The 17990-nt window shown below is 36.7% G+C and overlaps 1 protein-coding gene across 28 annotated transcripts in view; it reads right to left on the minus strand.

The window, feature by feature from the left end:
• The window catches only part of Ptprd (protein tyrosine phosphatase receptor type D), a 2195185-nt gene that overhangs the window by 1469795 nt on the left and 707400 nt on the right, over window positions 1–17990 (minus strand). The window contains exon 1 of one of the 28 annotated variants that reach the window (XM_075945539.1): window positions 8784–8814. The exons of the other annotated variants lie outside the window; for them this stretch is intronic. The gene's annotated coding sequence lies outside the window, so the exon portion shown is untranslated. Of the gene's footprint in view, window positions 1–8783; window positions 8815–17990 lie in introns of those variants that run through there. 28 annotated transcript variants of the gene reach the window in all.

The following is a 17990-nucleotide window of genomic DNA, read 5'->3' on the forward strand; positions in this document are numbered from 1 at the left end:
CTTGGTGAGAATTATACTAGAGGTGAATGGACATTGGAATACATTCATGCTTTCTTCAGCCAATAATAAATCTTCTTTAACAGGCAAACCTGACTAGTCCTAAAATTCAATAATGTGAATCAGTAATGATATAAGGTAAGTCATTTAGTCTATATCTTCCCAAATTTTAGTGTTATGAGCACAGAGACTCCATTGGCACAAAAGTAGTATCAACTAAAATAACTTGTAAAGGTCATGGCAACTTCCTCCTACCTTATAATCCTTCTTTCAGCATCCATTCTACACTTCAATCATAACTTAAAGAATGGTAGATGAACACTCAGTGTGCATAAATTACCAGAATCCATTTATAATGTATGCTGAAAGGTATTCAAGCAGTAGCTTAAAGATTACCACTATAGGACCAATCGAATATCATAATTCTTTTAAAAAAACTGTGAAAGGCATCATTTTGTCTGTATGAAAAATGCTATTGTCAGTATTTTCTGCTTTCTAAATCCTTCTTGAAGGTGTGATGACCTGAAATAAAAATCTATACTAAATCATAGAGGAAGCTAGATGGCTTGAATGAATGGCTTGGGAAATGACTATAGTGGAGTGTCAATGACTAGCAGCAAGGCAGTTTGGAGATGAAAGATGTAGAAGGACCTCCTGGAATAACCCAGAATGTGAGGATTGACTTGCTCCAGAGGACAAAAAGTCTTGGGTCATTTGTAGCTTCCACTTGCATAAATTTCTTACATCAGGTAGACAACAAGCATTGTTCTGTCGAATCAATCACCATCATTCTGTGGTTTTGCTGAGTCTCTTACAAGAGTGCAGACCATTCAGAAACTCAACAACTTACATTTTCTCTATAAAATACCCCTGATCACTGGCTGCCTCTAATGAATGTCAAATCTGCAAAACATGATGCCAACATCACCTTTCATGAGGAAATTAAAATACCAAAGGAACCCTGGTTGTCTTCAAAATGTGTAGACAGCAATATGGATGTTATCATTGAATTTTATGTTGAGTCCTTTTAAAAAAATATGTCCAAGTTAAAATCCTTATCCTACTACTTATTACCTGCACAAATATAGAAATTTTATCTAAATTAACTCTTCAGAACAGTTTAGAAAAACCTGTGTCTCATGGTTTTAATAAGAACTAAATGACTTATCCATATAAAACACATACTACAATAGCTGATATTAACAGACAGTGTGTAAGTAAATGTTAAGTGGAATGATAGAAACTGCATATAAAGTCTAGAGAAAACACTGTACAGTTATGAGTAGCTGGTAAATTATTCATTTGAAAGAATTTGTAGTACAAATTAGTGGGTTTCCGTCATGTCCGTGGACTGAATATTTGGGACACATCAGCATTAAATAGTCTCAGCCATCTGTTGTATTAATTGAAGGTCAGGAAAACGGAAGTAGCTAATTGAAGAAAGAAAGCACAAATACTAATTGTAACTCAAAACCAGTTTCAGAAATATGGTCTACAGTAGATCAACCCACATTCCTTCCCTTAAAATCATGTTTATCACTATTACATGTTTAGGATGTAATGGTGTCTTCTTTTCCCTTGTTTTCCTCCATTTCTGTTCATTAACTATGGAATCAGTAACTAGCTTCTAGCATAACATCAGCTTTGAGGATAATGAGACAGATAGCAGAGATAAAAAAAAAAACCTATAGCATATGGATCCAACACATTCAGTGCCAACAGGGCAGTGGACATTTGTATATTCTCAATGCTTTTATGATGGGCAATTGTAATATCAAACACAGAAGCAGATATTATCCTATATCTTGAGCTTAGCTAACTAACCTTCAGCTCAAACTTTATAAATTTGATAGAGTAAAGAAAGTGCCTGATTTCATAGGAAATTATTTAAGGCAGACGTGGAAATATTAAAGATTCCATGTTGCTAAGTAAGGGGAGAGCTGTAGTAGCAGTGGTGGCATAGTGCAGAAGAGTTTACTGGTTGAGATCACTCTTCCCTGCCTTTAATGCCTTGCTCCAGAAAACTAGATCTCCACTTTTCTCAATAACTTTCTATCTGATGCTGAACATTCAAGAAATCAAAGATATTAAAACTTGTCTTTTCCTATATTGACTATCCATCTTAAATATATGCATAGACACATGTGACTGCATGTACTGTAAAAATCTATTATATCAATATACTAATATATAACAGAGTGACAGAATTGTGTGCATATATATATGCATACTTGTGTTTTGACTATCATGAGAAAAGCTGAGCAAAAGTTGAAGCATGGTAGAATTGCTGAATACTGGAATTAATCATTACTTTTTGTACTATCTATATTGGTTATGCTAACTATGCTTGTTCTTCTTTAGATATATAGTTCGTGGTGTTAAAACGAGAAAAATACTTATATAATCCTGGGAGTACATAAGCAGTGAAGAAAATAACTCCCAAAATGTTGCATCCTGATCAGTTGAACAATGTGAGACTTAACATATTTTATTCAATATTATATTTATATACTCCTACTACTATAATTATATACATGAAAAAACTTGGGGCTGTGATAGAATGTTCCTTTGAAAGCATTTCATTCATGCCCTGAATCTCACCCCTAGATGGATGATATGGGAGGGGGCAGGGTAAACACTTAAGGTTACATAAAGGTTTAGTTAAAAATTTAGGACATAATTCAATTTTTACAAATCCTATCTCAATATTTTCTCCATCTGCTATGTATTTCAGATTATGCAATCTACATATACATAAATATTCAATATCCATTTATTGTAAGTATTTATATACATGCATCACAGGTTAATTCCTATCATAAATATTTAGAATTCATAAAATTCTGAGAAAAAGCTGTTGGGTGCCATTTTCAACACATATTGGTTTCTATAGTGTGTTGAGAAATATATGAACATATTCACGATAGAATACTTCCTTCATTATATTTGCTTAAAAGATTATTTGGGTAAATATTTAATGCATTTATTAAATGCTATATACTTTTAATACTGGAAGTATTTTTCTCATTTTTCCTACATAATAATGAATGAAATATATGCTTTTATATGTATATTTAATATATTCATCTATGCATTAAATTATGATTTAAATAAAATATGATAGTGTTTAGATGACATTTTGTAAATTGTATTTCTTTTGAAGTGACACACCCATTGAGCTGTAACTGAAAACCCAAGAATGTACAGTTTAAAATAATCTGTGATAGTACTATTTATTGATGTAAATACAAAGAAACAAAACTTTGGGTCTAGTACTCTATACCACCATTGTAAGATTCTTTTTCCATTGTGTTTGATATCATTCTATCTAAGTGAAAATTCATACTAGAATTGAGGCCTGTTAATTAAAGCTGCTAACTTGGATGTATGTGTATATATGGTGGGGGAGGAGATATTATGTTTCTGAGGAGGAAACGTAGAACCTCACACATGTTTCAGCATGTTCTATGAAATAGGCTGTATATAGACATGTGGGCACATGTGTATGTGTGTGTATGCGTGCAAGCATGCACGTAGTGTTTGTGTGTGTGTGTGTGTGTGTTGTGTGTGCACCCATGTATTTGCAAGTAGACACAAGATTCCAAATTAGGCACTTTCTTCAAACACCATCAACCTCGTATTTTGTGATAAGGTCTCTCATGTTGCCTGAAACTTACCAATGCATGCCACTGTTTTGGCTTTTAAGTCATTGCTGGGGATCTGAACTCAGGCCCTCATGCTTATGAGGCAAGCACTTTTCCAAGGGCACCATCTCCAAAGTCCCCAAATAGATTTTCATTTAAGAAAGGAAAATAAAAAAGAAGCAAAGAGAGAAAAGATCTAAAAGCATAGTCATTGATAAAATTGGTAAAAGATGTTCTGAGTATGGAGGAAACGTTCCTTTCAGCAACCCACTAAATTCAGCAAATTTCCAGAGACTTTGTGTTCAGATCATTACCACACTGACTGTTAACCATGGAGCAGGCATCAGTGGAGCACACCACACGGAAGGTGGATGACCAGAGCCTTTTACTTACATTTTTACAAGACTCTAAACAACAAGAAAACCTGGCCATCTTTCATGCAGAACAGGGAGGGAGACTTGATCGGGGGAGTGGGAGGGAAATGGGAGGTGGTGGCAGGGAGGAGCAGAAATCTTTAATAAATAAATAAATAAAAGAAACAGAAAAAAAATTAAGTAAGCAAATATGTCTATGAAGGGGATGTGTGCATTGAAATCATTGGAAATCACCAGACTATCAAGCCAGGCTTAGGCAGCCCCACCTCTCAGGTCAAATACAGTCTAGCTCCTGTTTTCACTAGCAATGTTGTTGGAGCACAGCCATGCTCACTTACTGTCTAAGTGCTTGACCACTCGAAAGCAGTCGGTTGCTTTAAGGACAGCCTTATGGTTCCCAAAGGCCAAATCTTTGTTATCTATCTAGCTACTCAGAGTTTGTCAATCTGCTCTGGAGAGAACGGACAGGAATTCAGGTCAAAATTTCTCTGGCTAAGGCAAAAATCTTAATATCTATTAGAAACGTGTTTCTAAAATTTATAAATAGTTGTTACACCTTGAAATTTTCTCAGCTAAAGGATAAAAGGTGCCAGTGTATCACTTTTTTTCTTACCAAAAATGCGAAAGTGCACTTATATGAATTTCCTCAAATTAGGCCATTCAGTTGTTGCTAAAGTAGGTGAATGACCTTGGGCAACTTCCTTAGGTCTGTAAGGTTCATTGTATTCATATGGAAAAGGTAAAGTCTGTACTGTGCCCCATGATTTAGTAAAGACAGCAACATTTTCACAGTCTTCATGTTTGATACACACACATCTGGAGCATGGCAGCGGCTTCTCTTCATACACATTTTTTACATGATATATGCAAAGTAGATTTGACTACAGAGTTACTGGTCTTTGAAAACACAGATTTTAGTATATGTTTATAAACACAGTAGTCATCCCCCAGTTTCAACATGCACTGTACCTCATACGTGCTAAATGTGAGCTACCACTGAATTACATCTGCAGCCCCTCAATTGCCATTATTAACAGAAGGAAGGAAGGTATTGTTATAGTTTTTCTTGACATGAGTTTTATTTTTGGACGTTTTTGTTTTATTGAACTCATTTTTAAAGTTATCTTAACTGACAAGCTATACATTTCAAGTGTGGAATGTGGTAATTTGATAGCATACATGTAGTGAGGGTCGTTGTTACATGATTTCTGCCCACTGTTGCTCATGCTGTGTATTACATTATAAAACATATGTAACTGCTCAATTTTTGAAGAGTATGTGTGAAAATAGACAGAATCATGCTAACTTAGTGAGTCACATAATGATCTTGCCTTATGATGTGACCTAACTTATTTGTGAAATCTAAATAATAATGATGATGACAATGATAATAATAATTAGTAACAAATTAAATTAAACAACAGTCTAGAATAACATTGACCAGGACATTGATTACAATTTCCTCATCGAGTTTAGCATATATTATCTAATATCTACGAACCAAATGTTCAGAAATATTAACTATTCATATTATAAACAAAATTAAAGGAATTAATATAAAATTATGTTTGAAAGAATGAGCGAAAAATAATCAAATCCATTTTAAGTAGTATAAATTTTTAGAACTGACAGTTATATGAGTAGCTTCATGTAATAATACTTTTTAATCTTAAATTTGATATACTTACAAACTTATCTTTAAAACATAAATTTATTCAAAATAGAAAACCTCATAGAAAAAAATAATATTTTTGAACTACTCAGAAATGTTTTGGAAGAGACCACTTGGAATATTTACTATGAAAGGCAAACTCCATAACTTAGGATGTTTCAATTACGTTTAAAGAAGGAAATAGTGAGCACCACAGATTAGCAATGTGGGTTCTGCAGCTTAGAGTTCTGCCTGGAAACATGCATCAATGACTTTTCTCTTTCCAGGTACTGGGGCACTGAACCCAAGTCTCCATGCTAGTCAGCATTCTTCCATAGAATTATTTCCCCAACCCTTAAATGGAATCTCCATTAAATATATTTTTGGCAAAACATTAAAATACTAGTGCCTTCTCCTCCATGCTTATAAGACGTGATCTTAATATTTATGTCTGAAAAAAATTTTCTAGTCTTCCTGTGAAATAAGAGAAGAGATATGTTATAAATGATAAAGCTTTTGTGTGCTTTAACTAGAATAACCTAGTCATAGGAGCCATCAGCGATGGCCCTGAGATAAAGATGCTGAAATGTTAATGCAAGGGAAGTGGTGGCTTTTAGGTTAAACAGGGTACAACTCAAGTCAAGTTAATTAATCTGTCTCCAAAAACTGAGTAATACTCCATTGTGTTAATGCATCACGTTTTCTGTATCCATTCTTTGGTTGAGAGGCATCTAAGTTGTTCCCTGGCTCTGGCTATTATGAATAAAACTGCTGTGAACATAATTTAACAGGTGTCCTTGTGGTATGATAGAGCATCCTTCAGGTATACACCCAAGATGTACCAATGAGAACAGGGGCTATTCCTAATGCTTTGACTGGCTCATGGGAATGTACTCCTCATACTGGGTTGCCTTGCCCAACTTTAATACAAGGAGAGGTGCTTAGTCTTACTGTAACTAGACATACCATGCTTTGTTGGTATCCATGGGAGGCCTGCCCCTTTCTGAACAGAAACAGAAGAGCAGTTTGGGCTGGCAGGGCAGAGGGGAGAAGGGGTGAGGAAATGGGAGAAAAGGAAGAAGGGGGAAATGTGACATTTAATTTAAATTAAATTAAACAAATCTATCCCCACAGCATCTTCGAGCTACAGTTGAACACTTTTCAAAGCCAAGTCATATATAGAAATATGTCTTTTCTTGAGTGGGGTCTATGTGGAGGAGCTGCAGTTTCAATGTGTAGCTCATGTTAGCTTGTATGAGACACAACACAGGGTTAAATCTGCAGGACGACTACTGAGTTCATAAGCTAAAAATACCTCTGTGACTTGGGGGAAGTTCCTATTAGGAAGACACAAAATTAATCATATGAGACAATATCTGAAGTAGTTTTATAAATCAAAAAAGATACAGAAACCAAGTTCATGACCTGAGTGTGTGAGAGTGAGCAGAAGGCTTGATCACACAGTGGTTTGGCTGTCAACACCGGGGATTTTCCCCCATCCCCCTTTTAATGAAGGAGCAAAGAGGGCAACTCAAAACAAGAGCCCCAGGGTGAGGCTTTTTAACTATGGCACCTGTAGGGCTTACCAGAGACAAGGAATGCATCCATTTGTGTCTTGAGAAACGAGTTTACAGTGCTAAGATGTTCAGTGGGATCGGAATTAGCTTCTATCTTGGATATTTCTTATTTTAAAGCCATCTTTCTCTTAAGAATATTTATTTCATTTCTCAGTTTAACTAAGTTAAATCACCCCACTTGAAGATGTCTATCCTTGGCATAAAACCCTGCAGAGAGGGCTAATCACAATTGTACTTGTCTTTTCCAGTTGTCCACTAAGTTTCCCTCATACACCGACAAGAAATCAGATTGTGGAAACAATATTTGATAAACTGTAAAATGATAAAGTCCTGCAAAATATACACTGGTTTTCTCTTAGGTCTTCTGCCATAAAAAAATTATTTTCTAAGTATTTTAAGTGGAGTTTTAGAGAATGAAATCTTTGGGGACAAATTGGTTTATAGGAGCAAAATGATTTCACACTGTGATATAGCAGTTCTCCAAACAGTATACAAAAGAGAAGTTTAGATTCCTAGGACCATGTCAAGGAGCTCAGAATGAGAGTATGAAGATACAGCTTTAGCACTTATTTTGAAGCAATCTACCAAGATCATCACTTTGCTAAGCACAAATAAACAGGGGATGCAAGAAAATCAGCCTGAATAGAGTGCATGCTGATGCTGGGAGGGCCAAGCGGACTATGGGGGGGGGGGGAGCTGGAGAAATTAGAATTTCCATTTGATTGACTAAAAACTGTCGCAACAGTTTCGCACTCACAGGAGAAGTGAAGAGAGGAGGGTTATGACAAAGCTCTTATCTCTGGTAGAACTGCTGTGACATGTGACACTCGCAGAGACAATAGATGCTGTGGAATGTGTGTGAGAAAAGACGCAAGAATGCAAATCTTCAGGAAACTGGGTCATTCTTCTGCGTTTTTTTTGGCAAATTATTAAATTATTGATGGAAAATCACTTTTAAGTAACTCTTAAAACGAAAGAATAAAATCTAAATCAGTTTAGGGTATTCTTTCTAAATAGTTAAAAATTAAGCCCAGTTTCTGTGATCCTTGCATAATTAAAAATTAAATAAATGAAATAATCAAATTACATTCGACTGCTTATGCAGTTCACTGAGACATACATCCACCCATAAAAATTAGTAATGTGTTCTATGATATTTTGCAAATATATACAATTCATTTTCCTTTTGAATACCATCTGTAAGATTTCAAACATGCAAAGTATTTCTGAGAATAGCCCAAATGATTAATCATAAAATATGCTCCTATTTTAACTTCTATTAACTCTTGAAAATAGTTTCTCCATTCTATGACCTATCCTAAGCCTTGACTATTGGCTAGAACAGTTTCCACATAGTCATGATACCTGATAGGAAAGAAAAACCGTATCTTCTGTAGAGTGCAGGAATTTCTAAGTAGAACTCTTTGGCCTTTTGGGAAACAGTATCTCAGCATTCTGATCATACGCTTCCAGACTGTCCCTTGGCAAGGCTAAGCCATGTCCTCTTGACCAAGGCTCCTCCTAATTACCCCAGACTTACCTGAGCACTGGGTGCAATCGTGAAAGCAATCCTGGAGGAGATTGTTCAGCTGTCTGTACAGCTAGCTGAGCCTGTGGGCCTGCAACTAAAAATGCTTGCCTGCTCACTGAATCCACTGACAAACCTGCCTGTAGGTGATGTATATCACACTTTTAAAAGAGGCATCTCCACGTGATGAAGCCACATCCTGCCCGAGCAGCCCCCCAGCAAGAAGTGCCACAAAATGGAAATCGCACGAGGTAGCGGCAACCCACGTGGTTCACAATCAGCGCTGAGGACTTTCTCATATGGAAGGACTTGCGAAAAATCAGATGAGCTGAGAAGTCAAATTGAGCACAGTGGAGGGGGGGTGACTTCAGAAGGGCCTCTGAGAAGCTACACCTCACCTTAGAGTCTTTCCCCTATTTTTAGCCTGAACTTTATACTAAACTCATGAATTAACCCACAGAATTTGCATGGTAATTTCTAAGGTTCTGGTTGCTGCCTCAGATATTCCCCAGGGATTTTTCTATGACACTGGTTAATATCAACACACACCTATAACCTCCTTGTCTTGTTGGGGTTTATAAATGAATTAACAGAAATAAGATAAGGAAACTACATTTTATAAGGGCGTCGGAAATACATTCCAGAAGTAGAATCGGTATATATAAAATATGAAGTTAAATGCACAGATATCTAAAATCAACAAGTATGAAACTTATCACATTAATGAGCATTCATATATTGTATCCATTTGACAATACAATTTATGAATCAAGTGACAGGACTAAGGTCAGAGAAGTAAATACCTTGTCCAATAAGTCACAGCATTTTAGAAGCAGATGGGCTCTTCCAACTTCAGACTCCTGTCACAGCAGATCCTACCCTCAACCAATAGTTTCTCAATATTCAGAAACACATTCAGATATTAAGGAGAAATTTTATCATACAAAATAGATAGAGTAAATGACCCTGATAACTCCATGCATTCAGAAAGAAAAATATTTTCCAAAATGGAGCTCAAATCAATAGGACTGAGAAGTGTTTGCCCTTATTTCATCTTTGATTTAATGAAGAGAAGAGAAAAATATGGATATTTTTTGTTAATGTTATTTGTGATAAAAATGAGCATATTGTCTCAAAACTGACTAAATATATTTCTGGAAATCAATAAAAACTATATTTTGGTTGATAAAATTGATAGATCATTTATTATAAAACCCAATATATTTTCCATTGAAGCACAAAAGTGTATGTTAGTCCTATTACCTGAACAAAATAAGTGTAACTAGGTATTTAATGATGGTCACTTAAGAAGGTAACTGAGGAACACTGGTGACATATTATTGAAAGAAAGAGTTGTTTAATATTTGTGAAGCAAACTGGTTTCCTGAATTGCTTAATAGATTCTATTTCATTCACATAAAATTTATCACAATTTTTATATAAGAAAGATTCAGGAAATAAAGATTCCCTTGTGCTATCACAGACATATAAGAACAGAGAGACTGAAAAACCCTGAGTCATTGATATAAAATTTAAAGTTAGGATGTATATGGTAGGCAATGCCCCCACCTAGATACTGCACAGAAGTTGGTGAGCTTTGCCTAAATTAGGACAAAATGTCAAGACACGAATATCTTGAATTTCCCCATGAAATTTGCACTTAATACCATTTTCCATTCTAAAATTTTGAAAAGAATGTCCATGCAATAGGAAAGGAAAAGCATTTGCAATCTCTGGACAGGGAACCATTGTGAACCATTCTAGACTTCATGGAGAAGCACATGGTCTCAGGGTTAGGGTCAAGCTCCTTACTTGCATTTCAGTGTTGTAGTTCATAACCTTCAGAAGGCAGTCTATTACTTGTGCGTTAACTTAAAAGTTGGCTTCTATATCTAGCGAAAAATCCATCCAAAATCATCAAGCAGAGGTGAGATGGTAACCCAGTTAGTAAAGGTAGTACGTAGGCAGCAAGCCTGAGGATCTCCATTTGGATTTTTCATGACCCTCTGGGAATGGTCATTTCTCCTTGTAATAACAGCTCTAATGGAAGAGGTAGAGGTGGACATCAACAAATCCATGATGCTCATTTGACAGCCAGGTTAGTCATATAAGTAAGCTCAGATTTCAGAAAGAGGCATTATTTCAGAAAACAAAGGTAGAAAGCAATTATGGTAATACATCTCAAATCAACTTCTGACCTCTACAAGCATATACACAAACAAGCATGTTTCATACACACACAAACACAACTTCCTCGCACACATCTAGTGCAGGAGGTCCTTTTGTTTATGTGTTGCTTTTATTGGTTAATCAATAAAAACCTCTTGGCCTGATAAGACAGAACTAGATTTCCCAGAATCTGGGGTAACTTCAAACACCATTTTGTTGTGGTGGTTGTTTTCTAAAGTAGTGATAAAATGGGATGTCATTGTGAAATTTCTCCCCTCAGAGCTCAAAGAACTCCAAAGAACGGGGGGCAGAGGGTAGAAAGAGTGTAAGAGCCAGAAGAGATAGGAGACAGCAGATGAACAAGGTTTCTTACTCACCCGAGAAAAGCTCATATGAACTCGCAGAGACTGAAGCATCATGCACAGGGCAGGCACAAGTCTACACTAGGTCCTCTGCATATATATTACTGCTTTCAGTTTAGAGTTTTTATGAGACTCCTGAGTGTGTGAACAAGGGTGTCTCTCACTCTGATGCCTTCTTTAGTTTGCTTTATCCAACTCAGTGTGATGGTATTTGATTTATTTTATTTAATTTTATTATGTTTAGTTGATATTTCCTAGAAGTTTGTTCTGTTCTAATGAGAGACAGAAAGGGAGTAGATCTGGATGGGAGGTGAAGTAGAAGGAACTTGGAGGAGTAAATGGAGGGGAAACTGTAATCAGGACATATTCTATGAGAAAATAATGCATTTTCAATAAAAGGAAATAAATAGATACATAGATAAAAGTAATGTATATGGAGGGAGAAGGGTTTATGAGACTCTTCCACACACTTATCGATTGGCACCCAACAAATTTTAGGAGAGATTGAGGCATTGCATCCAATTTTATGCCTACTCACTAGCCTGCCAAATTCTGATGGTTGTTTCTGAACTCAAGGTAACACAGATGACCTCAGTTAGGCACGTTGGGACAACAAATAAAGTAAAAGTAGTAAATGGGGAAAAGCAGTTTTCGGGAAGATGGGCACTAATAGAGAAGGGAGGAAAATCATGGGAAAGGAAATGGCAGAATAATATAGATATAGGAAATTGTGTTAGAAAAAAATATACATTGTGTATGTTGTGAAATGCCTTCCATATCAGCAACATGCAATTATTCCGTTTTTTTTAAAGGAATCTTGCTGCCTCTGTCTTTTGTAGAGAAAACACTGAAGACCTACGCATAGAACAAGTATCAATTCTGTGGCACATGTTGAATGAAAATCACCACTCTGAAAAATAATTTCTCTGATTTATTTCTTGTGTTTATCAGAAATTTTGAATTTTTTAACCAGCATCTTTCTAAATCCTGATTTCATTTATCTCTAAGGGAGTCTTATATGTAGGCAAAACCTGCATGTAGAGAGGATCAAATGAACGGAGGCATGGTGATTTGGAGATTTATCCAGAGAATCAGAAAACCTCAAGGCACCATGTTTTATTCCTTATAAAAATGTGAAGATGTTAGGGCAGGGACATGACTTCAGGACTTATCTTTCGGTTGAATCTAACAAGTTACTGATCAGAGCTATCTCCCTAATGTCAATAATGGCTTCATCACAAAAGGAGACAAAATCTATGTGCTGCAGACATTCAGTGAAAACATTAATAGACTTCTAATAATTTCAGTAAGTTCTTAATTTCAAAGTCAGTATGAATTTTTTCCCAGTCAATAGAACAGAAAATATATTTTTTCCATCCACAGAGTACTATAGAGACCAGGTATAATGGATAAAGTGTGTGTGTGTGTGTGTGTGTGTGTGTGTGTGTGTGTGTGTGTGTGCATGTGAAAGACAGGGAAAGACAGACTCTAAAGCCATTGATAGAATAAATAAAGCAACTTTCCATAAATTAATTTTACAGACAAAAGTAAAAGATTTTTCCTTTGAAAAGAGTTGATGAGAACGAGACCTAAAAATCAGAATTTTTCAGCATGGTAGGCCAACACAGTAGCGATTATTCCCCTCAATAAGGGAGCCAACCAAGCATAAAAGAATATGGAGGCAGGATAAATAGCAGTCGCAAGCAAAGGTGATTAAACACTGAGAAATGAAAGAAGAGAAAACCTGTGACGAAAAGTAGTTTATTCCTCTTTTAAAAGATCTTTCATGAGAGGAAATTAAAAGTTAAAATAGAACCCCGCTCGGTAAGTCATTATATAGAAAGAGGCTTATGCTCACTGTATGAAAGGGAGATGTAATTATTATCCCTTCCTAAGAATGTGAGATCTTGCAGGCATCCTTTGTGTTGCCTCATAAGAATTTCTTCCATAATTCTGATAATGGACATGGCCAGATTTCTTAGCTACTTTGTGTCAGGTCTGATACCGAGTAGAGGAAGGTTTCCTTTGGTTCAGTCTTAATCCTTTCAGACAGACACTGTTCTTTTCCTTTTCTCCGGATAATCCAGAAAGGCCAGGGGATATTTATTAAGCATGGACATTAGCACAGAAGTCTACACAGTCAGACCCTAAAGCACAGGCTCTTTTTCACTGTGATACACCTAAGTAAGCAAATCAGATATGAGCACAATAATTACGTATGGCCCTGGCAATGTTTCCACTTGGCACATATTGGGTTGAATTTTGTGGGATCTGTGGAATTGCTCTCAGTATCATTGTCTGTGCAGACCTCAAGTCTCTACAGCAGAGTGGGAAGATGGTCCGTGAAAACGAGTGTGAGGCTTTATAGTATACACAAGTAATGCTGATGCTAAGGATTCCCATCCCCATTCCCTACCACAAACATACAAGATGAAAAAAAAATATGGAAATTATAGAATCTAAGTTTATCCAAAAAAATTATTTACAAAGTTTACTCTGTCATAATTTTAATTGTCACAAACAGTCCTATTTTTCTCAATTAATATGCTCAGGAAATCATATAAAACTATGTGGTGGCCATTCCAGGCCATATATTTATTTTTATTTGTTTTTTTTTTTTAAAAAAAAACAAACTATCTTTTTTCATTACACATACCGATCCACGTTCCCACTCCCTCTTATCCTCCCATTCACTCCACACACCCTCCCACCTCACCCCTATCTAATCCTCAGAGAGTGTAAGGTACATTGTTTGGGGACGGTCCAAGGCCCTCCCTGCTATATCTAGGCTGAGCAAGGTATCATTCAAAGAGAATAGTATCCCCAAAAGCCAGTACATGCAGTAGGAATAAATCCTGGTGCCCCTGCCAGTAGTCCTTCAGTCTGCCACATTCAGAGGGACTTGTTTTGTCCTTTGCATGTTCCTTCCCAGTCTACCGGAGTTGGTGAGCTCCCGTTAGCTCAGGTAGACTCATTTAGTAGGTGTACCCAGCATGGTCTTTACCTTATTGCTCATATTCTCATTCCTCCTACTCTTCAACTGGACTTTGGGAGGGCCATATACTCTTATTTGAAGATTTGGATCTAGGAAATATTAGAAATGCAAATGGCACCATGGAAAGTGACTAGGGAGAGAAACAGCAAAGTGCAAGTTATAAAAAGGGTGAAATGAGAAAAACTGAGGGGATTTTACATACTTAACTTATTTTTATGTGTATGAGTTTTTCATCATGACTATATCATAATCATGCAGTGCCTGAAGAGACCAAAAGAATCAAATCCCCTGGGACTGGAGTTACAGATGGTTATAAACCATGACATGGGTGCTAGGAATCAACCCCAGGTCCTTTGGAAGATCAGTCAGTGGTCTTAACCACTAAGAAATCACTCCAGCACTTGGAGAAGCAATTAGAGTAGGAAGGGAGAGCTATGAGGAAAAAGAAAATGGGAGGGATGATAACACTAAGGATGCTTGAAAAAGCCATAAGGAATCAGTAATTTTGTTTACCTAAAATTACATCATATATATGTGTACATACACACATGCCCATACACATATGTATAGTTCACATGCAATTATGCTACTTGGGCTAACAATGCTCCTCCCCAAAGACATAAACTATCTAAAAACAAACCCTGGACCCAACCAGAGATAAACCTACCTAGTTGTCGGTCAGGGGAGTCCAAGAGGTTCCTCAGATAACGCAGGCTATTACTAGTACTGTTACTGCCTTGCTTCCCAGAGTTAAGGTAATTCACTTTGGCTGAAGACACTGGGCTTTGTGGACATAGGATTTGGAAGATTTGAACTGGATCTGACCTGAAAGCCTTTTCCCTGAGGATTAGCTATCATAGTACAAAATTTGAAAGACAAGCTACCAAGGGGGGTGTGGGTGGCAAGCAATAGTCCAACCCAACTGAGTCTTCTGTGAACCACAATGATCAGCATGGCAAGATATAACTGAGGGTTCAATAGTGGCACTCATGTCTTGGCAGTAACCAAGTTTTCTAATTGGACTTAAGGCATGCTCAACAACAGAGGAATCATGCGTGGTCCTGGAAATATGGCCAACTGCCTGGGGCTAGTGAGGTCATAGTTCTCGAAGCACATTCTCTGATCACCACATTTTAAAATCAGCCCAGTTTTTTATGTAATATTTTATTCCTTTTATTGGAAATAGTTTATTTTCCATTGCAATATATTCAGATTCCAGCATCCCCTGCCTCTGCTCCGCTCCGTACATCTAAACCTCTCCTCCCATCCTGATCCAATCCCTTTCTGTCTCTCATTAGAAAACAGCAGGATTCTAAAAAATAATGATAAAATATAACAAAATAAAAACTATCACATTATGTTTGTACAAGAAAAATAAACAGAAAGAGAACTCCAGAGAGGGCACAAGAATCAGAATATTCTAAATACCTCTCCTTACACCTACAGATAAGTGTTGTTCCCACCTCCCATTAAAGAAGCTTCTTTTTGCAATAGTGAGAGATCAACCCAGAAAACATGACTGGTTTAAATGCAGAGAACAGTTGACTGTGGGGCCTAGACCCAGTGGATAATATCTGTAACATGACTCCTTCACCAGGTTCAGGGAACATCATGGAAGTGGGGTAAGAAGACTGTAAGGACCAGAGGACCAGGAGATCTACTGAAAGAGTGTGTTTACTAGAAATGACAGGGAAGCCACACCCATGATACCTTAGCACATGGCTGCCAAAATGGGAGCTGAACAAGTGCAACACCAGCAGACATGCTAACATCTGTTTCAAGTTCAATGATGTCATCAATTCCCCAATATTTTGGCAGGCACAAAACAGGTCTAAAGCAAGAGGATGCTTTAAAACATAGTCCTATTTTTGTGGATTAAAACTTAAAGTTAGGATATCAGGAAGAAAACCCAGTGAAGGCTTGTGAATGCTTACTGTGGTAATATTGGAAAGTTTATCAAAGAAGTAGAAATAAAATATTTAATCTTTTCTGGGAAGCCTTGGAATGAGATATGGAAATTTACCTGTCAAACTTTGTGCAGTTCTCTCATATTTTTCTAAACTCAAAAAAAGTGCCCTCTCTCTATATTTTTATCATATTTCTAAGGTAAACTAGGTTATCTGGCTTATAATACAGTTTTCAAAAGTCACTTTCAATTTCATATGTTCTGTAGAGCCTAAATCTCCAGAAAGCAGCAAAAAAAAAAAAAATAACAGAATGCCTTATCCACTGCCCATTTTGATAGATCAGGCCAAGTAGCAAGTCATCTTGCATGTAATTGCACCTTTTGGCATATCTGCCGTAACACTCAAAACTCCCAGGAGCTACCCTTTGTATCAACTTTATTTTCCTCAAACAATTGCACTAGCAAATTGAAAATCTAAGGAAATGTCTACTTTAACCTTTAAAATTAATAGAAGAAACAAATATACATACTGATTTCAAATACACACACTTGTGTCTGCATGTGTTCTTACAATGTGTCGTGCTATTCAACTACTCAGGTAGTCACAAATCAAGAATCATTGACTAGCAATAATCATTTCTTTATGTTTGTATGTATGTGTGCAGGTACAGAGATGTGTGTGTGTGTGTGTGTGTGTGTGTGTGTGTGTGCTTTGAGGAGTGCTTCTAAAAGTCCAGAATATAATCTCTGTTATCATTCCTCAGGTTCCATCAACTTTGTTGTTGATGATGATGAAGCAGAACACTGTATCCTGGAGCTCAATGAGAAGACCAGGTTAGCTGCACAGGCAATTGTAGCATCTTCTTATTTGTCCCCAGTAGTAAATTACTGGCACAAACCTTTACAGCTAGCTTTTTTATGTGGTTTTGGGGTTGAACTGAGGTCCCCATGCTTGCAAGTTCAGCATTTTATTGACTGATCCATTCCATAGTCCAACCAATTATTTTTTAATTGAGATTATAATTCATTCAAGATTCAGTAGTTCTGATGTACTTTTGCCATCATTTGGGTGCTGGTGGCTTTGATTACATGTCAAGGCAACCTCTCCTTTCTTTCACAAAAGCAAAGGCACATAATGTTTGGATCATTAACATTCCAGAGGGAACATGAAGCATTTAGAAAACGCAACTTTAAAGGTAACATCCAGAAAATGGGTGACTCTGTTTTCCAAAGTGCTATTGTGTTCACTTCATCCCAAACGCCTGGCTACACTTCACAGCTTTTCCAATTAATTAAGAGATCTCTCACAAACCAGCAGAAGATGCTTTGCCACAATGTAGCTAACTGCTGAAAGCAAAAAGAAGAAAGATTATTTTCTCCAAAAAAAATAAGTCTAGAAATGCCAGAAGATAATCCCTGTTTTAAAGTAAAATGAAGAAAGGCACATAGTACATGAAGCAAAAGATTCAACCCTTCACTCCCAAGATTAGCAAAATGATGGCCAATGGAAGAAACCTGCAGCATAGAGGCTTCAAGGGATGAGAAAGATGCCTGGAACTTCCAGAGAGAATTATGTGTAAGAACAGTGTTTAGGATAGAGAAGTTATCTCCATATCCACAGATGGGAAAATGGTTCTACATGCTTTAAGGATCCCTGAGAACCTCGACTGCCCATACCATGAAAGTAATGCCTTTCTCAGGGAATGTCTCTATTCTTTACACAATTTGTCCTCACATTCGTTCTTGATCGTACACCTTTATGAGAAAGGACATCACTTAACATCATT

Source organism: Microtus pennsylvanicus, chromosome 13 (genome assembly GCF_037038515.1).
Source record: "Microtus pennsylvanicus isolate mMicPen1 chromosome 13, mMicPen1.hap1, whole genome shotgun sequence".
Taxonomy (NCBI): domain Eukaryota; kingdom Metazoa; phylum Chordata; class Mammalia; order Rodentia; family Cricetidae; genus Microtus; species Microtus pennsylvanicus.